This window comes from Sciurus vulgaris (assembly GCF_902686455.1).
Source record: "Sciurus vulgaris genome assembly, chromosome: 2".
Classification (NCBI taxonomy): Eukaryota; Metazoa; Chordata; class Mammalia; order Rodentia; family Sciuridae; genus Sciurus; species Sciurus vulgaris.
The window spans coordinates 11,516,697-11,542,225 of record NC_136462.1 but is presented as its reverse complement, the minus strand read 5'-3'; the positions used below and the strand labels follow the sequence as shown (position 1 = coordinate 11,542,225).

The following is a 25,529-nucleotide window of genomic DNA, read 5'->3' as shown; positions in this document are numbered from 1 at the left end:
TTTAGTTTGAAATGAATAAGGGTAAAAATTTCTCGGCTGTTACCTGTAGATTTTAAATTCTTAGAAAAATAATTGATCTGCTAATGAATTAGTTCTGCAGCCTGGAGCTGCTTAACTCTGAGAAACTTGCCCCGAAAATGTGTTCGGGGGTCAAAGTAAGCTGGACAAGGTAAGTATTTTGGATAAAAGAAAGACACTTAATACTTTAAAAATACTTTGGAATGTTGAGTTTGTTTTTTTAGCAAAAGAATATCATGAAGCAAAACTGAAAATTGTAGCAAAAGCTGATCATGGTGACAGGTAACTATCAGGTGTCTAGAAAAACTGGAGATATGTGTACTGTATTCTTTTTTTCTTTTTTTTGGATGGTGCTGGGATAGAACCCAGGGCCTCACACATGCTACCACTGGGTCCCAGCCCCAGTGCCATGTGCTCATTTTTAAAAATAGGACTTAATAAGATGGTCATTTGCTGCTATGACATCTTAATATCTTTTTAAAAAATATTTTTAAGATGTTGATAGACATTCGTTTTATTCATTTATTTATATGCGGTGCCAAGAATCGAACCCACTGCCTCACACATGCTAGGCAAGCGCTCCACCCCTGAGCCACAACCCCAGCCCTTATCTTAATATCTCGAGGAATAATTTACATGAGGTAGCTTTATTGATGCTTTGGATACATCAGAATAAAAAGATTCACAAGCACATTCTCCCTTGTGTCCTCTCTGTAGATCTTGGTTTTCAATAGTTTTCTGACCTCCTAGAGGGACACTTCCTTGGGCCCATTAATGCCTGACTACATTTTAAAGAAGCAATGCACTGCTTTTGTGCAGAATCCAAGACCTCAGAAGTCAGGCCAGTAATGGGAAATGGGGACACCTTCAGAGGCCACAGGTCCTTCACCTGCCCCATCCCACCCTCACAGGATCTGGAACTGTGACTCAGTGTTAGCTTGGCCCCACCACCATCTGCAGATGAGGCTGGCCCCTTCCCAGCCTGTCTGGGTAATTGTGGCCAGTTCCTTCCCACTCATGCCTGATGGGAGACAGGAGGAAGTGCTTAGAAACAACCTCCTCTTCCAATTTGGTTGATCCACGTTGGGGTTTTCATTGTCTTTTCTTACCCAGGGGATCGTGCAATTTGGAAAATACCTCGGTGTGTGCGTGTGTGCACGCACACACACGCACACACCCGCACACACCCCTCCTCCCTCAACTCCATGCGCCTTCATTTTGTACAATGGTTCAGTTCATTTTTTCTGGGCCCATCGGACCCAACACCAGCTCCCTCACTGCCTCCTTTCCGGAGTGTGTGTTTGTTTTCTTATTTGGGGTGTTTACTTACAACCCAGGGACAAAAACCGAATGTTGCCTGACCAACCCTATGGATTTGGTTTCATTTAGCAGTAAAATTCTTCCTGTAGACCAGAAGTTCTTGGGTTTAAAAATCACAAGAGTCCATCTCCCATGGCATGAGTTGTTGGTAATTTATGTATTACAAGGGAAAGTAGTCTGTTCATAGCAATAACAGCTTGGGGAATTCAGTATACTCTATGAGGGAAAGGTAGTATGGGCCTGGCCCAGTGGTCGTCTGCCTGTAATCCCAGCAGCTTGGGAGGCTGAGGCGGGAGGATCACAAGTTCAAAGCCAGCCTCAGCAACTTAGCAAGGCTCTAAGCAACTCATTGAGACCCTATCTCTAAATAAAATATAGAAGAAGGGCTGGGGATGTGGCTCGGTATTTAAGCACCCCTGGCTCAATCCCTAGTACCAAAAAGATACATAAGTGCAGTTGAACTAAAAAGAACACCTCTTGTCTACATGATACCATGCAAAAAAATTTTTTAAACAGGTCCCTAAACATTTATTCCCCTCTTGTGAACTTTGTAGCTAGAGTCATTTCAACTCTGCCTGGTAGGTAGGTACAGTATTTGCATGTGAAATGGGGACATCAAGACCATCAAAACATGTTCATTCCCAACTAGTGATGATACGTCCTCCAAAACTCTAGAATTCTGCAAGTGCTTACATTTGAAAGTATCTCCAGTCAGCTTAGAGATGGGAACATAAGTTTTTGATGATGTTTTCCACATTCTGATTTAAGCCATTCTTTTTTCCAAAACCCTCAGAAAGCAGCTTTCCAAGTTAAACTAGACTAGAGTGATCAAGTGAACATTTGACTTGAAATAATTTTTAAAATAACTGGCTTACCATTCAAGTGCTTCCATGAAGCGGAGGGGGCAGCAAACGAGTTGCTTTTCAAAGCCCTCTGGCTGCCAGAGGTATTCTGCGCTTCCGATGAAGGGTGGATATCGAATATGTGTGGCGAATGCATACCACTCGGTGTTGCAGGGAAATTCTTTATTGAATATTTCTCGCTCACAAAGCTGGAGTCACTGTGAAATCTCGCTCCTTGGATCCATGTCGGGCCTGACCTCGTCTTCCAGCGTACTAACAAATTGCCTTTTTATTGGTTGAGTTCTAAATGAGACACAGGGTCTGCATACTGTGACATGAAGCAGTAGCATCTAGCATCCAGGGCGAGCCATGTCTACGTTAGTCCACGCTACTGGTCCCTTTATAGAAAATGGAACAAATGAACTGGGCATTAAGTCCTGAAGTTCTGGCCAAAAGGGAGGGAAGGAAAGGACCATGACCATGTAGTCAGTGAATGGTCACTATACTCAAGGAAACTGGGCCTTAGTACTGTCTCCTGCTGCAGGAGAGGACATCAAGACCGGGCAGGGGTGGCTGTGCGTGTGGTTGAGGCCTGGATTTGAACTTGAGTCTATTCAGCTCCCCTTAGCTATCATACCAAACAGATTATTAAACGCAGCAAAATGTCCCATTCCTCAGTCCTCCAGCACCAAATCACCCTTTCCGCTTTCTCTGCTACCACCCTCCCTTAGGACTCTGGCCACATGGCGGTTGCTGCTTTGTGCTGTTCAGTCTCTGGGCTTTTGCTGACTCTGCAGGCCTAGAAGTGGTTGCAGGGATCTTCTATGGTCCAGGGGGCTCAGAAACAACCGAGAGGCCTCCGAGCCAGGACCACGTGGGGGTGGCCGGTTCAGCATCTGATTCTGCCCCCCATCCCCACCAGCTGACCATAGGTCTTGGCACAAGGAGTGCCCTAAGGAAAGAGTGCAGATGCACCTTCCTGCGGACGCCCCGCTTGTCCCCCAGGTCCAGGCCAAAGGCTATTAGCAGCAGAGTGTTAATGAAGCACAGTGGGTGCTGCCCTGGAAGAGATAAAGGGCAGGGCTGGTCCCCCAGGACCGTGAGTAGGGGAGCAGGTCACCTGCAGGTCCTAAGCCGTGCCTGTGTGCACACGCAGACCACTGCTGCCTTGGAAGCTATCCGAGCACCCTCACGTCCCCAGGGAGCGTCCCACAGTTCTCCAGGCGGGTCCTGAATGGAGAGGGCTGGAGGACTCACCAGCCCGCCTGGGCCATGTCACCATGAGTTTTCCTTTTTCCATCTGTGACTTGGGAGAAGCAGCCAGGAAATAAACTGCAGGTCCTCTCCTGGCTCAGATCCCTGCCACTCCTCAGCAGAAATGTGGTCACTGGCCTTACCTGGGGGAGACACCTCCCCATTACCTGCTCAGGTGGACCAGCATGAAGGGGAGAAAAGGTTAGTAACTGGTCTGGAGCCCCTGGGAGCTTCAGGAGCAGGATTTCCCCCACCGGCTCCATGATGTTTTTCTCTGGCCAGGAATAGTTGGAGAAGGTGGCCTCCTAGAGACCTTAGCAATGACTACTGTGAGGGGCCTTCCTCCCCTTGTGTAGGATCTGTTAGGAGACCATGGTGACCATCTCCCTTTGTCTCTGTGTAGACAAAGCAAGTCCAGGAATGCCCATTGCTTGGTCCAGTGGAAAGAATGTTCTGAGTAGCAGAACTGGCTGTTTGTCCAGTGAGAGAATGACATGGAGCTCCAGAGATCTCAGCCATCTCTGGATCCAGAGCTTCCAGTTCCCATGGCAACAGCCTGGGAGAGTCACCCGAGCTGTGTCTCCCATGGGTGACATGCTGGTCAGCAGGACAGGCTTTGCTCCCAGACCAACTAACTGCTCGGACACGTCAGAGCTGTGTAAACTGGAGCAAGCCCTGAAAGCTCTCTGAGCCTCATTCTTCTCCTCTGTGAAATGGGGGGTCTGACCCACATCTTGGGCTCCCCTTACCAGGCACATAGGGGAATGTGGCAAGTGCTCCTTAAATGACCGTGGTCATTTTTCACAAGCATGAGATTCTTATTAATTCTAGGACTTATCCCGCGAAGGTCCCCAGCTCTTGCCCAGGAGGAAGTTCAGGAAGGGACAGAGGAGATGGAGGCTTAGCTTTATGCTACCTGCATAACAAAAGACTCAAATCCCACCCAGGAGAATTTCCAAGGAAAACACCACTTCACCTTGAAATTTCAACTCTCTATTACTTCATTTAATTCTCAGATTAGAGCAATAGGGGCCACAGGGTGGGGTCTAGGAATCAGCTTTGCTGATGAGGAAACTCAGGGCCAGAGAAGCCCAGTGACTCTCTCAAGGGCTCAGAGCTGGAGGTCCTGATGCCGACAGGCCCTGCCTGGCCTCCTGGCAGCCCTGGGGTCAGGTCCACTGGGCCCCCTCCTTCCAAGCAAGCCTATGCAGCTCTGCTTTGGTCAGAACCAAGGGGCTTCCAAGGAGGCACGTGTGAAGCCCAGGGACAGGCACTTGGGAGGGTGGGGTCTTGGAGAAGCTGTGCCCTCTCCCAAGGTGGAGGTGACTCCTCAGCCCATCCCAGCCTCACAGTATCTCCACACCCTCCTCTCCTCTTCCCCACCCTCTGAAGACTGACAATTCTGCCCCAAGCCTGGGCTTGGCAGAGATCAACCTACTCAGGGTTAAGATTCAAGACCCCCCAAGCACATTGCTCTAGAAATCCTGCTTCTACTGTACACAGATGTACACAGATCGGGAAGGATATCCATGGTAACAGGGCTTGAAATTTATTGTTTTTAAACGATACAACCTAAATGCGCCTCAGTAGGGTATTAATTAAATAAACCAGAGCACGCTCATATATGGAAAACCACACCACACAGCCACTGAAAGGAGTCAGGCCATCTTATTATATGCACTGACGAGGAGAGATCGCCAAGACCTATACTTGGTGACAACCATATTCTATCACAGTGTGATTATACACGTGTACGTGTCTGTGTCAATGTTCACGTGACGTGGGTGCATAAGCAGAAATGAGTTACTATTTCGAAGGCCGTTAGAGAAATGCTCGGCTCGTAGTGCCATGTCGGGTTGGAGAAACAGATTCAAATGCAGGAGGAGAAGGGTCAGCGTCTGTGGGATCTCCAGCAGTGGGTGCCAGTTGGTGGGGAGGCCGGGGACCCGACTTGCGATTAAGCGTGGCTGAGCCTCCCGTATCTCTAATGTTTCACAAAAACACCACATTCATGTTTTATTTGTGCAATGTAAGTGAAATGTGCATTTAAACCTATAAGTTCTTTCCAAAATAAAGAATTCCTTTCCTTCTCTACACAGGCAGTGTGCGAGGGAACGAGCGAGCCCAGGGTCAAACAAATAACTTGGAATCAGGGGCCACCTGCCTGGGCCTCATTTCCTCCATTCACACCTCTCACGGCAAACAGTCCTGGGAAAGAGTCCCACTTGCTAATGATGGTCTCCCCTGGGTTCCTGGGTAGCAGCTGGGGCTGTGGAGGTAGGGATTCCCCAGTGAACAAATCATGGTTTTAAAGTCTTAAGGCCAACCAGATCAGGTTCCAAGCTTTGTCCTTTAACTGGGTGACAACTTCTTTTCTCTTCCGTGGGATCCCAATCTTTACCTTAAGTACCTTTCAATGCTTGAGAAATACGTGGAGCATTCGTGCACCTAATTATAAGCCTTGTCATTGCTGGGCCTGGTGGCGCACACCTGTCGCTCTAGCCACTCAGGAGGCTGAGGCAGGAGGATCACAAGTTCAAATCTGGCCTCAGCAACTTAGTGAGACCCTAAACAGCCTAGCAAGAGTCTGTGTCAAACTGGAAAATAAAAAGGCCTAACAATGTGACTCAGTGGTTACATGCCCCTGGGTTCATCCTCAGCACCAAAAATAAATACTTTCATCTTCGTCTCTTGGCACCACTTAACAATGCCTGGCCCATTTTAGTTACACAGTGGAGGATTATAAAACTGAACTGAAAATAGTTTGTAAGGAGTTAAAATAATAAGAGCATTGCCCTTGTTGTTGTTGTTGCTGTTACGCTGGGGGTCTAAGTTAGGCCTTGCACATACATGAAAATCAAGCACTTTACCACTGATCTGGGTCCCCAACTGGCTCTGCTGTTTCAAATCCTGAGGTTACAACTTCACTCTTTCGCTGGGTGTACTGGCACATGCCTGTCCTCCCAGGGACTCTGGAGGCCGAGGCAGGAGGATCGCAAGTTCCAAGGCAGTCTCAGCCATTAAGTGAGGCTGTAAGCAACGTGGCGAGACCCTGTCTCAAAATAAAAAATAAAAAGCGTTGGGGTTGAGACTCAGGGCTAAAGCGCCCCTGGATTCAATCCCCGGTAGCCCCCTCCCCCAACGCCATCCTCCGAGTTCACGTTCACAGCGCATTCCTTCAGCTGATTTTGTTTTCCTTTGGCGTGTCAGCCATGGTGCTCCCTGCTAGGGGAGAAAATGGCGAGTGTGAAAAGTCCCTGACCCCACGGAGCTTGCACTTGAACAAGGGGAGAGGGCCGCAGCACACCTGCTCGGGCAGGCTGGTCACTGTGCGGCGGCCAAAGGGCAGACCTACGGGGGAGGCCGGCTGCGGGGCCGGCTGGGCGTCCAGAGCCAGCTTTTCCCAGCGCCCTCTTCTAGGAACGGAGTCCTTCCGCGGACGCTCAATTTGACTCAGGAAATCAACCCACGTCCCTTTCGAGGAAAAAGTCGAGAAGATAAAGAGGGCTGTGACACTTGAGTGGCACATTGTCAGCAAAGGCACACGAGGAAGTGAGGCCCGGACAGGAGCGATGCCCTGAGTGTAAGAAGTGGCAGGGGAGCGCAGCCACGCCTGCCGGACCGCGGCCGGACTTCTTTCCTGTCTCCCAGGGCCTTGGGCCTGCTGGGCAAGTCCTCTACCCCTGATCCGTGTCCCCAGCCCGGCCGTGTTCCCTTCCCTCCAGCTGTAGCCAGATGAGGAGGGGAGGCAGCCGAAGGACCAGTTCCAGCAAGGTCTGCGTTCTGCTGGGCAAGTTCCGCAGCGGCCCCTGCCTCGGTTTTCGCCTCTGTAGAATGCGAGGACCGTGGTGAGGACTGGAGGATGTGATTGATCGTGACTCAGTACCGTGGCGCAGCGGAGGAGGCTGCGTGGAAAGGCAGGGAGCTGTTCACAAGAGCCAGACTCCCGGGTGGCGCCAGAGGAAGACCGTTCCGTTGCTTGTATTTAACTTTCTGTGCGCGCGGTGCCAAACAGGATGGCAGCCCTTCTGTGGCTATGGGAGGGAGCCTAGAAGTCTCTGTGTAACGTGGTGACACTTCAGTGCTTCGAGCCTGTATCTGCGCAGACACTCGCAGGTTCTCAGCAAATACAGAAGCCAAGGTTAAGGGACTCGCGTGCCATCGGGCAGGGGGTGAAACCAGGTTGTGCACTGGGCACGTCTGGGCCCCAGCCCGATGTGTAGCTCCCCTACTGCCTCCCAGACCGACCTACCTACCTTCCTTCCCTCCCTCCCTCCCTCCCTCCCTCCCTCCCTCCCTCCTTCCTTCCTTCCTTCCTTCCTTCCTTCCTTCCTTCCTTCCTTCCTTCCCTCTCTCTCTGTCTTACTGGGGCTTGAACCCAGGAGGGCTCTCCCACTGAGCTGTATATTCCCTCCAGCCCTTTTTACTTATTTTGAGACAGGGTCTCACTAAATTCGAGGCTGGCCTCCAATTTGCAGTCCTCTTGCTTCAGCCTCCCAAAGCACTGGCATTATAGGCATGTGCCATCACAATATCCAGAGAAATTTAGCTAAGTGTAGTGACACACACTTGTAATCCCAGTGAGTTGGAGGCTAAGGCAGGAGGATTACAAGGTCCTGGCCAGCCTTGACAACTTCCCAGGACCCTGTATCAAAATAAAAAGGACTGCCAGGCATGGTGGCACACACCTACAATCCCAGTGACTTGGGAGGCTGAGGCGGGAGGATCACAAGTTCAAAGCCAGCCTCAGCAACTTAGTGAGGCCCTAAGCAACTCAGTGAGACCCTGTCCCTAAATAGAATAAATAAAAAGGACCGGAAATGTAGCTTAGTGCTAGAACACCCCTGTGTTCAATTCCCAGTACCAAAAAACAAACTGAAACAAAACCCAGAATTAACCGTTCCTCGTTCAAGTGAGAAATAGTGTTTAGCATAATCAGGAAACCGGGGAGCCTCATCTGTACTGGCCAGACATTTTTCCAGGCCTTTTCAGGTTAACAGAGTGAGGAAATACAACTTCAGGCTGGGGTGCGGCGCCGTGGGAGAGTGCTTCCCTGGCATACCAGGAAGCCCTGGTTCCGTCCAAGCATGAAGGAGGAGAGATGGTGGCAGGGGGGAAAAAAGAGAGAGAGAGAGAGAATGAATTTAAACATAAAATATATCATGAGTCTGTGCTGATGCCTCTAATTCTAAGTGAGGAGATATTTAACCTTTTCAAATTTAGATGCCTGTCTCTTGTTTCCTGCAGGCAAACTGACAAGGGAGAGCTTAGCTGATAAGTAAAGTGCTAGGAACACAGCTCAAGTTGACCCAGTGAGTAGGATGTGTCAGGCCCAGCTGATCTCAGGACACACCTAGGATCAGTTATCATCCTTATCTCCCTGGGGAACCTGTGACAGAGAGGTGGAGGAAGTTGCCCCAGGCCACACAGCAAAGCCAAGACTCAGACTCAGGTCACTGGGCCCCGGGGCAAGCTGCCCCTGCACAGCGGGCTTCACTGTTTCGCTTGTTGGGGACAGTGGCCAGGGAAAGGGAGCTGGGGCCTCCATGCTGAAGCCGAAGTAGAACCCAGAGGCCAAGTGGACGGAGCAGGGGTGGGGAGGCCAGGAAAGGTCCCTGGATGCCTCAGGCCAGGGCACAGTGCCTGGGCTGTGCCTGTTATGCATGAGGACCTGGGTCTGGTTGCCCCAGAAAGCTGGGCAAACCCCAGGCTTGTGAGGGCGAGCCAAGCGCTCCTGGGACCTGGTGGGGCACCTCTGGCTGTTCCCACCTGCCATCCCTAAGTGTGAACTAGAACTCCAGGGTAAACTGCAGTGCCAGCTGCACGCAGGTGAGGGAGGCGCAGGAAGCTTCCTTCACCCAGCAGAAGCCTGCAGGCGGGGCTGGCCCAGGTGGGGCCACCGCGATGGGATGCAAGGCCCCCCACAGAGGTTTGAGGAGACCGACTGTGTCACTGCCCTCTGTCGATAAAGGGGAAATCAGGCTGCGGAGAGAGAGCTTTCCCAGGCTCTGGAAGCGGTTAGGTGGCAGAATTGGGCCTGGACTCCACGGTGCTGTGACTCAGCGGGGGTCTGTCTTTCAGGATTTTTATTTTTTTCTTTTTGTACCAGGGATGGAACCCAGGGACACTTAACCACTGAGCCACGTCCCAGCCCTTTTTATTTTTTTATTTTGAGACCGAGTCTCACTGAGTGAGTGAGGGCCTCACTGAGTGACTGAGGCTGGCTTTGAACTTGCCGTCCTCCTGCCTCAGCCCCTGGGATTTAGCCATGTGCCATCAGGCCCAACTCCTTCAGGTTTTGTAGCCCAAGAACCGTGCAGCCAGTGGGGAGTGCACGTGAGTTTCTTGGGGCTGCTGCACTGAGGTACGGCACCTGGGGCTTCTGGTGGCCCCAGGCATCGGTAGGCCTGTGGGCTCAGAGCCTTCACCCGGCCCAGTGTGCAGCCTGTCCCCAGCCTTCCCAGCCCCTCTTGCCTGCGCTAACCTGGCCTCTCGGCCTTTCTCCTTCCTTGGTCTCCTCTGCACCGGACATGTTATCTGCGAGCGTACCATGTCACCTGGTTCTGTGCCTCGTCCAACACAGTGAACTCTGCAGGGAGAAGGACTTTTGCCTGTTTTGTTCACCCGCGTGCCTGGAATTGGGCCTGGCACACAGCAGGTGCCCACAGTTACTGAACACACAACAGTGCGCCTGGCTCTCCACTCAGCGTGCCCTTGGTGCTGGGTGGCTCTGGAACTGTATTCAGGCACATGCTACCATGTGGCCCAAGAAGGGCCCGGTGAGGAGGTGGACACTGGCCCTGAGCCCAGCACACCTTCTAGCCGTCCACAGCCGGTCATTCCTGCCCCAGCAGAAGGCCTCTCAGAAGCCACCCAGGCCAGCTCCCCTGATTGACAGATGGAAAAACTGGGGCTTGGAGAGCAGAACCCGCACGTCCAGCCTGGTCACTGGCTGGCAGACCCCTGACGCGCCCCCGCATGCCCTTTCTGGCCTGCTCCCTGCGGCCCAGGGCTGCAGTGACTGAGGGCATGTTAGCAGACCTGTCTGTGCTGTCACGTCCCACGCCAGCCACCCCGGGCCCTCAGATCAGCCCAGGACTCAGTTATTCCAGCCGCTCGCTCTGTAGGCATCGGGGCACATGAACAGCCCAGCCAGGAGCCCAGGGAAAGGTGGCGATGGGAGGAGACAGGCCAGAGAACCCGGAGGCCAGCCGGGCAAGGGGGCTGGAGGTGTGGCGGACAGGACGCTACCGTGGGCGTTGGGGAGCTGTGGGGGAGAGTCAGGAACACACAGAGCCCCGGCCGGGCAGAGGAAGACGTCCTCATGCCAGCACCCAGGGAGCGAGAAGGCAGAAGGTGCAGCTCCGGGTTAGGGGCCTGGATGTCCAGTGGCATCTCACAGACCAGAGTAAAGAAGGGCGTCGGGGTGCCTCCAGGGCAGAGCACTCGCCTGCCAAGTTAGGGGACCTGGGCTCCGTCCCCTGGAACAAACCAACCAAACAGTAAAGCAGCAGCAGATGGCATTTAAGAGGAAAAAATTCCTTAGGCCAAGGTAACAGACCAGAAAGGGGCCCGGAGCGTTTGGGCCAGACTGGAACCCAGACTGGGGCTGGGGTCAGGCCGGGAGAGGTCAAGGCCCCGAAAAGGCAGCTGGGGAGTTTGAACCTTTACCTAATGGCTTCGGAAGGGGTTAAATGGTTCAGCTTCATGGAGGGGGAAGGAGGGCCTGGGGGTGGCTGGAGGTGGCCTGTCTCAGGATGGTCCAAAGGAGGGTCCCCGTTCCTGAACTCGCTCTAGGTCTGTGCTGCGGAGCCCAAGAGCCGGACCCAGCTCTGTCCTCTCCAGGGAACAGGATTCCTGGAAACCAGCCCAGTGGGAGGGACGAGTGGAGAACCAGCGCTACTTTCAGCCTCCATTCTGGAGATAATAGAGAGCCCAGCTGCCTACAGTGGAGTCAGGGAAGCGGACAGCACTGGCCAGTGTTTGGGAAGAGGCTTAATCAATTTCCTGCCGGTCAAGATAATTCCACCTGTATCGCAGTCACTTCGCACCCGCCCGCCCCTCCCTGGGAGCTAAGGCAGCGGTGTTTGCACGGGACCCTGACGTCCAAGAAGAGGACTTGTTTCATTTCTTTTCTTTCCTTCTCTTTCTTTTTTCTTTGTTTTGTTTGGGATTGAACCCAGAGGTGCCTCTACCTCTGAGCTACGCCTCCAGCCCTTTTTTATTTTTTGTTTTGAGACAGGGCCTTGCTAAATTGCTGAGGCCAGCCTCAAACTTGCGATCCTCCTGCCTCAGCCTCCTGGTTCCCGGAGTCACAGTGAGTGCCAGTGCACCTGGCGGACAGGCCTTGTTTCTGCCTGGGCTTTCTAGCATTGTGGACTCTCATCTTCCTCTTTCCCCGCCTCTCCCAATCCAGTTCCCTCTTTTGTCCTGTTTTTAGATGGCACCCCCACCCCAGTCTGAAATGACATTATTTGCTTGTAATTGACTGTTTCCTCCCCAAGAATGTAAGCTCCTTGGAGGCAGAAGGCGTGTCTTCACTGGCTTCTTGGTGTTTTGAGATCGGCTCCCTCTGTTCCCAAGCTGGTCTCACACTCCTGGGCTCAGCAATCCTCCTGCCCCAGCCTCCGCAGTAGAGTGTCGGGGACTGCAGCTCTGCCCCATCACGATTAGTCTCGTTTCCAGCAGCGGAAACCATACTTGACGCCTAGTAGGTGTTCAAAAGATGTCTGTTTGCATACGTGGACAGAGGCATGGATCAGCGGACGAAGGGATGGGTGGACAGCCAGCCACAGTTTCAGTGTGATTGAGAGTCCCTGGAGGAGCAGGCTGTGATCTGGGTCCAGGGGCACTTATTTTGGTTTCGTCCTTTTATTTGAGAAAATCATCCTGGTGACTAACTGCATATGGACTGGAGGGGGACAGGGAGCTAATTCTGAGCCAGAGGTGGGAGCGAGCCCCCAACAGCCACATCCAGTCTACACGGCAGGGTGGCTAGGACTTCACCCGTGTCTCAGAAGCTTGTGTGCGTGGAAGGGGTCGGGCACTTGCCCGGTGAGCCTGAGGACCTGGGCTCAACCCCCAAGCCAGGGCCAGTAATCGAATGGGTTGCCAGCATTTTAAATATCTAAAGGCCTCAAATCCTAAATGCGGAATGTACCTTTATTTAGCTGAAAGATCTGGCCACATCACTGCGCATTTTTACAGGGCGAAAATTAGCTGCATCCGGTCACCCTGGGTCGGTCTGAACCCTTCCGCGGCCGCAGGGCTTCTCGGCAGCTCTGCGGCTCAGAACGACCACTGGAAGCGGTGGTGCCCGACGCCTTGGAGTCTAAGGAGTCTTCTGGAAATAACTTCCCCTGTCAATATGAAGCTGATATTTAGAGACATGCACACAGCAGGAACTCGAGAAATACACAAAGCAGCATATAGGAGAGGTGTCAGCCATACACCTAGAGATGAACACTGCTTTCACGTGGTGGGTGTGAGAGCCCCTAAAATTTTCCTGGTCTCCGCACCTTAGTGATCCAACATGTTGCAAACACCAGTTAGCCAAATAAGACAGAAACCGCCATCATTTTAGGAACACCGATGAAGGCATCTTCTTCCTTCAACACACTGACACCCACATTTAGTAAGGAGTCAGCCATGGACAGAGGTGCATGTTGCAGACTGGTCTCGCGGGACTCCTTGGTGCCTGCCTGGAGGTTCAGGTGCTTGTTTATTTTTGTGGGCCTAGAGCTTCTACTTTAAGGAAATACAGCAGAGACTTCAGAGGGTGCTGCGTTAGAAATATGGCTCTCTAGGTACTCTGAGGGACTTTTATCACAATTTGGTCTTTTTTATTTTTATTTTTATTTTTTTGGTACCAGCGATTGAACCCAGGGGTGCTTAACCACTGAGCCACATCCCCAGCCCTTTTTATTTTTTTATTTTGAGACAGGGCCTGGATAAGTTGGTTAGGGTCCTGCTAAGTTGCTGAGGCTGACTTTGAACTTGGAATCCTCCTGAGCTGCTGGGATCACAGATGTGCAGCACCATGCTCGGCCATTAGGTCTTGAATAAATGACAGCAGCTTTGTATTATAATACATTGATGGATGGGCTTATTGCAAATAAAGGCACTCTTGAGGGCTGTGGTAGGTAGATTGATTGGATAGCTAAACACATGTAGTATTTCTGCAGTGCTGGGGACTGAACCCAGGACCTCACACTTGCTAGGCAAGTGCTCTACCCCTGAGCTACAGCCTCAGCCCAAGCAAATAAATTTAATAACTCCAGGACAGAGCAGGGACCGATGACCCAGTCAGGGCTGGCACACTTGCCTGGCACGTTTAAGACTTGGTGTGACCCTGAGCACCACCAAAACAAAACACAACAAAAACAAACAAAAACCCATAGCCAGGGTCGTCCTGAGGTGGAGCCCTACATCAGCACCCCCAGGAGGACGTTAGTAAACAGGATAACAATGAATTTCAGGTTCTTATCAGAATCACATGACTGAACCTGACACCTTCACATTGAACCCTGGATTCTCTAAGAACAGGCAAGAAAATAAAATCAAATGAGTGTAGAAAAAGCGCAAAGTAAAGTGATATAAGGAAAGCCCAAATGTTTCAATAACCAATATAAGTGATCTAAACCTACCAATTAAAAAACTAGGATTACCCATTACATTTTTATTTTTTGTTTGTTTATTTATTACACTACTCTGAATTGAATCCAGGGCCTTGTGCATGCTAGGCAAGCATTCTGTCACTGAGCTACAGCCCCAGCCCTTCTTTTTTATGTTTTATTCTGAGGCAGTATCTTGCTAAGTTGCTGAGGCTGGCCTCAAATTTGCAATCCTCCTGCCTCAACCTCCCAAGCCCCTGGGATTACAGGTGTGTGCCACTGTGCTTGGCACGTATTTACTTTCGACAGTTTTACTATATCGCCCAAGCTGGTATCCATCTCCTGGGCTTAAGTGATTCTCCCACCTCAGCCTCCTGAGTAGCTGGAACTCCAGGCATGTTACCACCACATCTGGCTTAGTTTATTTTAAATGTAGCCATGTATTAATTATAAGAAACAGATAAAACCAAGAAAATAAAAATGTTTATAAGTAAAGGATCAGACATACTCCAGACAAAAAATAATGAACGTCAAACAAAACTTATAAGAAAAAAAAAAAAAAATAGCAATGGCCACGGCGCACCTTTGTAGTCCCACCTATCGCTGGAGGCTGGCAGTTCAAAGCCAGCCTGGGCAATGAAGTGAGACCCCAGTTCAAAAATAGCAACAACAAAAAGATAAAGCGGGGTAGGTTATAAGAAGTTCAGTTCGCCAGTTAGACATGACAGTTGTAAACTTGTATTCATTTTTTTTTTTTTTTTTTTGCTTGTATTCATTTTTACAAAATGAAATAGCTGGCACAGTGTCGCACGCCTGCAATCCCAGCGGCGGGAGGCTGAGGCAGGAGGATCACGACTTCAAAGCCAGCCTCAGCAAAAACCAGGCACTAAGCAACTCAGTGAGACCCTGTCTCTAAATAAAACACAAAATAGAGCTGGGGATGTGGCTCAGTGGTCGAGTGCCCCTGAGTTCAATCCTCAGGCCAAACAAACAGAAAAACCAAACCCAAACTGGAAATAACTACAGAAAGAAGTGGTTAAGTCTGTAATAAAGTTGAGCATGGTGGTGCACGTCCATAATCCCAGCCACCTGGGAGGCTGAGGACAGGTGGACAATCTGGGCAACTGTGCTAGATAGACCCTGTCTCAAAATAAAAAATAAAAAGGGCCAGGCGAAGTGGTTCACACCTGCAGACTTGGGAGGCTGGGGCAGGAGGATGGTAAATTCAAAGCCAGCCTTAGCAACTTAGTGAGGCCATAAGCAACTTAGCGAGACTATCTCTAAGTAAGAAATTTTAAAAAAGGCCGTGGATGTAGCTCAGTGGTTAAGTGCCCCTGGCTTCAATCCTTGGTATCCAAAAATAAATAGATAAATAGGGCTGGAGATGTAGCTCAGGGATAGAGCTCTCCTGATCCCTAGGACCGCAATTAATACGGTCTTAGAAACTAGCGTGCTTCTTTTTAAGTGTTCTCTCATTACTGTCCCCTAGCCTGACCAGGGCAATACAGCGAGGAGAGGGCGCAAATGATATAGCGGTGGGTAGCGAAGCAATAGAGCTGCCATTATTCAGAGATGATAGGGCCGTTTACACAAGAACTCTGAAGCATCTGCAAATTATTAAGATCAGCGAGAGTTCAGCAAAGTAGCAAGATGCAAAGTCAATAAGAAAATGTCGCGCGGGCCTCTGGGTCTGGATACTGGAATTGGAAGGATGCAGAGATTAGCACAGCCCTGTGGCCAGGATGACGCAAGCGGCTCGTATTTAAAAAAAGAAAAAAGCACGTTTCCATACCCAGGCGACAAGCAGTCAGACATTAACTCACAAAATGAGGCTGCATATCACGGCAAGAAAAGACAAAAGCTTCTAGGGATTTTTTTCCCCTCCATACTGAGAATTGAACCTAGGACGACTACCATTAAGCCACATCCCCAGCCCTTTTTAGTTTTTATTTTGAGACAGGGTCTCCCTAAATTGCCACTGCTGGCCTTGAGCTTGTGAGCCTCCCAAATCAGCCTCCAGAGTCACCTGGATTATCAGCACGCGCTACCGTGCCTGGCAATTTTTAAACATGGAAGACCTTTGTGAAGAAAATGATGTGCTGGAGAATACTATTAAAGTCATAAATAAGTAGAGAAACTTCCAGTTTTTGGCTTAGTATGTTAGCAATCTCAAATATCTCCAAATCGAGCTATAGGCTTAATGCAATTTCAATCCAGACCCTTGCTGGAATTTTCAAGAAACGGAACAGGCTGATTCCAAAGTTTGTGTGGGAGAACAAAGGCCCAAGAATAGCCAGCACATTCCTGGCGAAGCATGAAGTGGGGCAATTTGCCCAGAAGATTTTGGAATTCCTTGTAGAGGTCTTTGGATTATGTTGGCACAGAGAACTGACCAGGGGACCAGGGTCCAGAGCTCAGAAGCAGCCCAGTGTGTTACCCGACTTGGTGGGCGGTCCAGGCTGCTGGGGAAAGCAGGAACTCTTGGCAGAAGGTGCTGGGACTTTTGGTGCTTAGGTGAGGGCGGGGGGTGGGGGGGGAAGAGCATGGGTCCTTGTCTCCCACCGCACATGAAAGCAAGATGCAGGTAATTAAATATGTAAATGAAAAGGCACAGTCTAGAGATTGAGTCCAGAGGTGCTTAACCACTGAGCCATATCCCTGGCTCTTTTTATTTTTATTCTTATTTTGAGAAAGGTCTTGCTAAATTGATTAGAACCTCATTAAATTACTGAGGCTGACTCTGAACTTGCAGTCCTCCTGCCTCAGCCTCCCAAATCATTTGGATTCCAGGTGGGTACCACCACGCTTGCCTCAAAGTTTTATAAGAAAGTATAAGATATAGTTTTAGGACCTCCGATAAGGAGGCATTTTTCTAAGTAAGGACAATCATGGGAGATAAGATTGGTAAATAGAACTGCAATAAAATTCAGAACTGTTCAACAAATTCAGCTTCTTCAAACCAACCACCAACCAAGAGGAGGCAGTAACAACACCCCAACAAAAGATTACAATCCAGGATATGCACATGGTTCCTGCCGTCCAGGTAGGAGACGGCAACAGCCACAGAACAATTTTGTTGTTAAAAGGGATCCTAAACTGGGCTTGCTAATCCCGTCAACTAGGAGGCTGAGGCAGGAGGATTACAAGTTTGAGGCCAGCCTCAGCAACTAAGTGAGGCCTTGTCTCAGCATAAAAAATAAAAAGGGCTGGGGATGTAGCTCAGTGGTAGAGAGCCCAGGGGTCCAGTCCCCAGTACTGCAAAAGAAAGAAAGAGAGGGAGAGAGGAAGGAAGACTCCTTCCATCCTGCAAGGTGGAAACTGGTGGAAAGAGAGAGATACTTCCTTTTGTGGGGGGATGCACAGGGGATTGAACTCAGGGGCACTTGACCACTGAGCCCCACCTCCCCAACCCTAATTTGTATTTTATTTAGAGACAGGGTCTCGCTGAGTTACTTAGTGCCTTGCTTTTGCTGAGGCTGGTTTTGAACTCAGTGATCCTCCTGCCTCAGCCTCCTGAGCCGCTGGGATTACAGGCGTGTGTCGTGGTGCTCAGTGCTTCCTTTATTGTTTAATTGTCTCTGGGTTTTGTAAAGAAATGGGGCAGCAGGGCAGTAGACAGGTGTTAGAGAAATTGGCTACCTTTTCTCTTTTTTTTTAAATTGTGGTACTGGGGATTGAACCCAGGGACCCTCCACCACTAAGCCACATCCCCAGCCCATTTTTAAAATTTTAATTTTGAAACAGAATCTCTCACTAAATTGTGGAGACTGGCCTCAAATTTGTGATCCTCCTACCTCAGACTCCAGAGTAGCTGGGATTATGAGCAGGAAAGCAACCACACTAGGGGCTCAACCAGCAATTTTCTCTCTCTCTCTTTTTTTTTTTTTTTTTTTTGATATCAGGAATTGAACCCAGGGGCACTTAACCACATCTCCAGCCCATTTTTATATTTGACTTAGAAATAAGGTCTTGCTGAGTTGTTTAGGGCCTCACAAAGTTGCTGAGGCTGACTCTGAAGGATCCTCCTGCCTCATCCTCAGGAGCCACTGGGATAACAGGCGTGCACCACCACGCCCGGCTCACCCAGCATTCTTGAGGATGGGTGGATTACTCAAGATGGGTGGATTACTCAAGATAAGCCGAAAGTGTTTTGTAAATAGGAAAATAAAAATTCTAGTTTTATGATTGCCCTCCAGGTAAACTAAAGGATTTAAGTATGGGTAAAGAATCTTCCAAACAAATGTAGATTTTATCAGTGGGCGTGAGGCGCTTCCCAGCATGAATTTTAATGCACCAGTAGCTTGGTCTGGTGGAGAGATAGAATCCCCCAGGAAGAAGTGACCGTGAGCCTGCATGACAGGACTCTTACAACCCTCTGCCCGGCCTGCAGGCTGGGAAGGCTTGGAGACTCAGCTGCTGTCATCTGTGAACCAGGGCTAATAGCAGCGCTAGGGCCTTTTTGCAAGTTTTATTTAGGTACCAGGGAATGAACTCAGGGGCCCTTAACCACTGAGCCACATCCCCAGCCCTTTTTATATTTTATTTTGAGAGAGGGTCTCAGGAAGTTGCTTAGGGCCTTGCTGAATTGCTGAGGCTGCCTTTGAACTTGTGATCTTCCTGCCTCAGCCTCCCGAGCCTTAGGAGTCAAGGTTTCTAGTGGATAAAGTCACCTAAAGAGCTTAGCCCAGTTTGTGAGGATTAAATTAGTTAATTCACATAAGCCACTCCAAGCTGGGCCTGGCAGAGTAGCTGCTATCTTAGGAACTGTGTTGTTATCCTTGTCATTGATGATGGCGATCGGAGTGTGGATAAGCCCCTCCTCCGAGCACCTCCGCGTGCCCAGCTGGACCCTTGAACGGGTTAGTCACAAGCTGAACCACGTGCAGACCCCTTCCAGCCCATGGATGTCTTTCAGGGGGAAAAAATTAGATTTTTTATAAAAATCTGAATATCTGCTTCTCTTGGGCACCTGTAGGTGACAGCCATCTCTTTAGCCCTAGCACATGTGGGTCTTCCCCACCAGCCTCGGTGGGGGTGGCACTGGCCGGGTTGCATAGGCGTCACGGGACCGCTGCTGGAAGAGCCCGGGACCTGCAGGAGGACGTGATTCCCGTGGTCTGAGAAGCGCGGGGGCCTCTAGGGGAGGCGGCGCTCTGCTGTCTCGTTTTTAATATCGCCGGACGGCGGAGGCTCGCAGAGTGTGAAGCGCGGGCCACAACTTAAAGCACAGTGCGGAACGCACACCATCGCCTCCCGTGCAGCCGGAGGGCGCGACACCTCCAGGAGCCCAGCCCGTGCTCAGCGCCGTCCCTGGGCTGGCCGACCAGGCGCACCTGGGGACTGTCGGGACGTGCGTGCGGCGTCTCGGCCCCTCGGCCCGGTGACCTGCACCCCTTGGGCTGGAGGAGGCTGCCTTTGAGGTGCCGTGTGCAGTTCTCACTTGCGCCTCTGCCCCCACCTTCCAGAAGATTCTCTGTGCAATTCATCCTTAGCTTTCCACGTGGCCCGATGCGCCGTTTAGTTTAGTTTAAGCCCAGCGGGACAGGAGCCTGGGCGCGTAAAGAGGGGTAGCGTCCGCCCCTAGCTGAGTGCGGACTCCACCGTCAGCGGTCCTGGACAAGGCCGTTCAGCCTCCCTGCCGGCCCCCTGGGGACGTTCCGAGGCAGGCAGGGCCCGGGAAACTCTGCTGCCTCCCCGCGGACTCCTGCCCTGTAGTTGCTGCTTGCAAGCCCCAGGGCAAGTCAAAGCAGAAGACTGCCTGGGGTGACACGTGTATGTCCCCTGGACCTGGACTCCGTTGGGGACAGCAGGGACTCCACCAGCACCTGGCCAAGAGCAAGGCCAGGCTGGCTGGGCTTGCCGCAAGAGCACTGTGACCGAGGGGGTCCTAGTGATGGCACCGAGCCACCTCTACAGAGACCCCAGGATGGAGGGTGCTGCGGTTCAGATTGGACCACTGAGACGCAGCTTCCGGCCGTTTCCTCTCCTGCTGGGCCCCTCCTGGCGGGGCCAGCGCCTTCCCTCCCTGCTTCACAGTGCTGAGGGTCTCAGGCCTCACCAGCACTGGGCAGGGCTCTGTCACCAGGCCACACTCCCAGCCCTTTTCAGTTTTTATTTTGAGATAGGATTTTGCTAAGTCGCCCAACCTGGCCTCCAACTTGTGATCCTCCGGCTCTGGCTTCTCTGCCCCTGGGTTGAAAGGGGGCACCACCATGCCAGGCCCGAGCTTCTTTGAAGATCCCTTTGCCAAAACAACAGAAGTCAAAGAAATAAATAAAAGGCAGAAATGGCAGAAAAACGAAGAAGAAAACAAACAAAAATTCCTTTGCTGTGAACTAGTGGGATTCCTTTAAGGAGTGGGGAAGATTAGCAGCTTGTACTTGGCCTGCCTCTTCACCCAGCACCCCAGGGCCAGATCTTTGGGCAACAAGAAGGCTTGGCAGGACAGGGCCCTGAGGAAGCCACCCTGCTGGGAACGTGGCAGTGAGTGAGTGGGTGCCCTTCTTTCCTGGGGCTGCTGCGACAAAGGACCACCAATTGGGCACCTTAGAACAACAGCGGTCTCCTCTCTATCCTACAGGCTGAATCTCTGGAACCAAGGCTGGGAGGGCCGGCTGTCTCTCAGCTGGGCAGGAGACTTGCTCGCCTGTTCTGGTTCATGGTGGGTGACAATCCTTGGTGGTCCTTGGCTGGTGGCTGTATCACCCTGGTGACCTCCCCCTTGTGACATGGCCTTCATTCCTGTGTCTCTTCTCGTCTTCCTTTAAGGGCACCAGTGGTTGGATTTAGGGCCCTTGATCCAGTCTGACCACATCTTGTTGTCTACAAAGATCCTATTTGCAAACAGGGTCACATTCTGAGGGTCCAAGTGAACTTGAATTTGGGGGCCACACTTTCTCATCCTACAGATGGTGAGGCTGGATCCCAGGGTGATATGGAGAAGATGGAATGACTGAGAAGCAGGGCAAGGTCTGGGACCTCCGAGCCTCCCTCACTGTTCCAACCTGATTTTTGGCGCAGAGGATTTTAAACAAACCAGTGATGCTACAGCCATCAGGTGGCTTGCGACCCACCCCAGAATGCACATCGCCACATTTCTCTGTGTCTATGATCAACATCCAGGTCTTATAGGCTTATAAGCACCCCCACCCCAACACACACACAGCCTAGTACTGGTGACTTCACTGCCCAACCCTACCTGGCCTCCCAGCTGGAGCTCACCTGGCTCACTATCTTGTTCCCACCTGCACGCACATCTTTCTGCTTGCTCTCAGGAGCACTTTGGCCAAGGCCACCTCTCATTGACTTCTGCAGCTCTTTCAGTAAGGGTGGGGCATAGAGTGGATGGGAACTAAGGAATGCGGGCCTGAGAAGATTAGAGTTAGCCTTCGTGTGTGAATCTGTCATGATCGTTTTCCAAAGAGATGCTTTCTTTTCTGCATTATTTTTTCTGTTTTTTTTTTTTTTTTTTTTTTTTTTTTTTTTTTTTTTTGAACTGGGGATAGAATCCAGGGTGCTTAATCACTGATCCACATCCCCAGCTGGAGACACGACCTCCCTAAGTTGCTGAGGCTGACCTTGAACTTGTGATCCTCCTGCCTCATCCTCCTAAGCCTCTCTTTTCTGTGTTTGTGGGAGAATAATAATTTTAACAGTTCACAGATTCTTTCCAATCCCTCTCTAAAGTCATGAAGTTAAACTTCCTTCTAAATATACTGCTGTCCCTCAGCGGTCACAAGAAGGGCGGTACATCTGAAGAGCCGCATAGCCCGTGTCCTGGGCCCCAGATCCCACCTGCCTTGCCTTCCTGCCAGCCGCCTGCACAGGCCGGGTTTGCAGGTCTCCTTTGATGACAGGTCCCGCGTTTCCAAGACAAGGCACGGTCATAAAATCAACTGTCCGCAGCCATTTAGGTCTAGGCATGGTTAATGCCAAAGCTGGCTTCCAAATTGACAGTTAATGAGGGAAAATGACGAGGGGGGGCGTGTTAACAGATGCAGACTCAGGGTCATAAACAGGCCATTAAAACCAGGTAGTAAACAGCTTGCCAAGGAGCATTTATGAATTTATTTTTCTGAAAGGGAAAAAATGAACCAACAAGGCTTGTCTCTTTTGGTGACCAGGTCCAACCAGCAGCAGGAAGAAGTGAGATTCCTGGGGAGGCAGAGAGTGTCCTGGGAGGGCTGGGGCCTGGGCGGTGGGCTGGCTGGGGACACTCCTGGACAGCACTTTGGTCCAAGCTGCTTCCCATGCCCTTGGAGGTGGATGTGGAGTCTGGGACCCATCCTGACGCTGCCTCTGGCTGATGCTGTGACCCGAAAGGGGTTAGCCGATTTCCCAGGTCCTCCTGCAAAGGCAGGGTGGAACCCCATCTCTCTGTGGGATCTTGTGCTGAGTTTATTTTTATCATTGACTTATTTGGTACTGGGAATTGAACCCAGGGTCGCTTAGCCACTGAGCCCCATCCCAGCCCTTTTGATTTTTGATTTTCTGTTTTGACACAGGGTCTCACTAAGTGGCGAGGCTGGCTTTGAATTGCGATCCTCCTCCCTCACCCTCCCAAGCCCCTGAGGTCACAGGCGCGCACCACCGCACCCAGCTGTGCCGAGTTTGAGTGGACCCCTCGCCCCCCAAGCTCGTGTCCTTCCTAGAACCTCTGATCGCGGCTTTATTTGGAAAAGACATTCTGGCAGTTGTGATTCTGTAAGGTGAGGTGATGCTGGAGGTGATGCTGGAGGAGCGAGGTCCCTGATCCAGGTGACTGGTGTCCTCACAGGAAGCGTAGAGAGTCACGGGAGGCACAGGTGATGACAGGGGTGCTGCGGGCACACGCCTAGGCTCACCCGGACCGCTGCCACCGCCATGGCTATGAAGAGGCAGGACGGACGGGTCCCCAGGGCTGTGGGGCCCATGGCCCAGAGGGCACCTCGACTGCAGACGTCTGGCCGTCAGAAAGTGGGAGCACACGTTCCTGTGGTTCTTGGTCATCTTGTGAGTGGCTTCATGAGTGGCCCCCAGGAAGTGGACACAGCCTCTACACTAAAGCCCTCCACCTGCATGTGTCCCTAGATAAAGGGATTTCTGGATATCTGCGTGGAGTAGTCACACAAGCCAGGGGCTCTCAGCCAGGGCTCACCTTGCCTCAGGAATATCTGAGGACATTTTTATTTGTCACAATGAGGGCATGGGAGAGACAAGAGCTGTGACATGCCTGGCATCTAGTGGGTAGAGGCCAGGGAGGCTACTGAACGTCCCGTAGTGCACAGGAGAGCCCCCCACACAAAGTATTACCAGGACCAAAATACCAGTAGTGCAGAAGTTGAGAGCCCCCGGCATATGTGAATTTTTTTTTTTTTTTTGGTGCAGGGATTGAACACAAGGGCGTTTAACCACTGAGCCACCTCCCCAGCCCTTTTTATATTTTATTTAGAGACAGGATCTCATTAAGTTGCTTAGGGCCTTGCTAAGTTGCTGAGGCTGACTTTGAACTTGTGATCCTCCCGCCTCAGCCTCCTCAGCCGTTGGAATTGGAGGCATGCACCACTGAGCCTGGCTGGCATATGTGAGCTCTGAACCCTAATTTGTGCTTTACCAGAATCAACCCAGAGCACCACCACAGCCAGCGTAGCAATCAGAGCCCCAAAGTTGCAGGATGAGCAACTCAGTGGTGTGAAATGACCTAACCCTGTGATGCAGCCCCTCCCCCAAGATGCATATCTGCCTGTGATCATGGAGGTTTGCCCGATTTGTGTCCAAGTCCACCCACAGGTCAGTAGAGTTGGTGCTTGAGGATCGACAAGCAAGTTTCGGTGAGTGTAAAGACCAGAGGTTTAACAGCCAAAGACACTGGCGGGGTGCATGCCTCTCACCTGTCCTCCGATGCCGACAGGTGAGTCTCCAGGTCCCTCCAGCTCAGGTCCACAGGGATGCAGCCATTCCCACAGGGCAGCTGTGCTGGGCCACCTGTGGGTCCTGGGAAGGTGCCCCAAGAGAACATGAGGGTCGAGTATATTAAAAGGCTTTGTCGGGGTCATTTTATGTTCTTGAGCTGAATAATTCCATAATAATACAGGGACATTGGGAAGGTGGCCCCAGTTGGTCCCAGGATTATGTACAAATCAGTGGCGTCTCCTGTGACTCCTGCTTCTTTCTGACCTCCTGCACCCCCCATTTCAGTGGGTGTCAGGCAGACAATTAAATTCTAGGCTCTGGCTTCAAATTTTGGGAGCTGCAAAAAGCCAAAGTCCCTCACTTGTAAAACAGGGGCTGTCACTGTGGCACAAACCTTCCAGGACCACGGGCGGATGGGTAAGAGGAGCGGACAGGCACAATGCCTGGCTGTAAGGGCAGACTTCAGAAGCCTCCAGACTGCTAACCTCTGCAGCAGAAGCCAGATCCCACCCCCCGCCCCAAAATAAAGGCGTTGGGAAGCAGATGGACAGTACAAGGGTGGTCAGCGACTGGATTTCTCGAGCCTCAGTTTGTGCAGCTTTAAAATGGGAATCAGGCTTGTCTTCATAAATGAAGTGAGAAGAGGCCCTTAGCAGGGGCTCCGAGGCTTTGCACGCCTCCCTTTCCCTCTCCAGGATCCCCCTGGGGAAACCAAGGCCTGGCCAGGAGCACAGCTTGACCCACTGGGTACCCGTCATCCACACCTGGAGGCCACCCGACCTATGTCTGGAAGCATATCCAGCCCTCCATTTCAGGATGTCACCTGGAGGCCATGGTCCCCACTTCCTGATTTTCCAGTGGGATGGTGCATCCCGCCTTCAGGATCTCCTGCAGGGCGGGGCAGGGTGGGGCGGGCCGGCCACGGGTTCCTCTTTTCCTTACACTTCGCTGCCGGCTGCCCTCTTGTTCCGCAGCGCTGACCTCTCCAGAACCAGGCCCTGCAGACCACCCCCAACAAAGGATCCCCTGCCTGCCCAACCCGTCCGTGGTGGGTTGGATGACGGCCCCCACAAGAGGCTTTTGGACATCTTTGAGCAGGGGGTCTTTGTCCATGTGGTTAAGTCATGAGTCTTGAGATTGTCCAGCTGGACCCTGAGTCCAATGACCGTGTGTCTTTCTAGGAGACAGAAGGAGAAAGAAGAGTGGCCAAGTGCAACTGCAGCTTGCAGCCAGGAGGCCGCAGGATTCTCCCCAGGGCCTCCAGAGGGAGCACCGCTCTGCCGGCACTTAACGTGGGACTTCCTGCCTCTAGAGTTCTGAGAAAATAAATTCCTCTTGTTTTAAGCCACCAAGTCTTTTAAAATTGTATTTTGAGACAGTCTTGCTAAACTGCCCAGGCTGGCCTTGAACTTGACTTGTGATCCTCCTGCCTCAGCCTCCCAAGTAACTGGGATGACAGGTGTGGGCACGGAGCTCGGCCTGGGGCTCTTCCCCTGGGGCTCTCCTGTCATCCTCTGCAGCTCTTAGAGCTGGAGTGGCTGGCCATGGACTGGTTCTTCCTTTGTTCCTTCTCACACACTGGGAGGGAACC

The 25,529-nt window shown here is 51.5% G+C and overlaps 1 long non-coding RNA gene across 1 annotated transcript in view; it reads left to right on the top strand.

The window, feature by feature from the left end:
• LOC306654304 overlaps positions 1–25,222 on the top strand; it is a 31,085-nt gene extending 5,863 nt beyond the window's left edge. Inside the window, exons 4-5 of the long non-coding RNA XR_013761934.1 lie at positions 23,816–23,936; positions 25,120–25,222. This is a non-coding gene — a long non-coding RNA (uncharacterized lncRNA). The remainder of the gene's footprint in view (positions 1–23,815; positions 23,937–25,119) is intronic.
• The last annotated feature ends 307 nt before the right edge of the window (positions 25,223–25,529 follow it).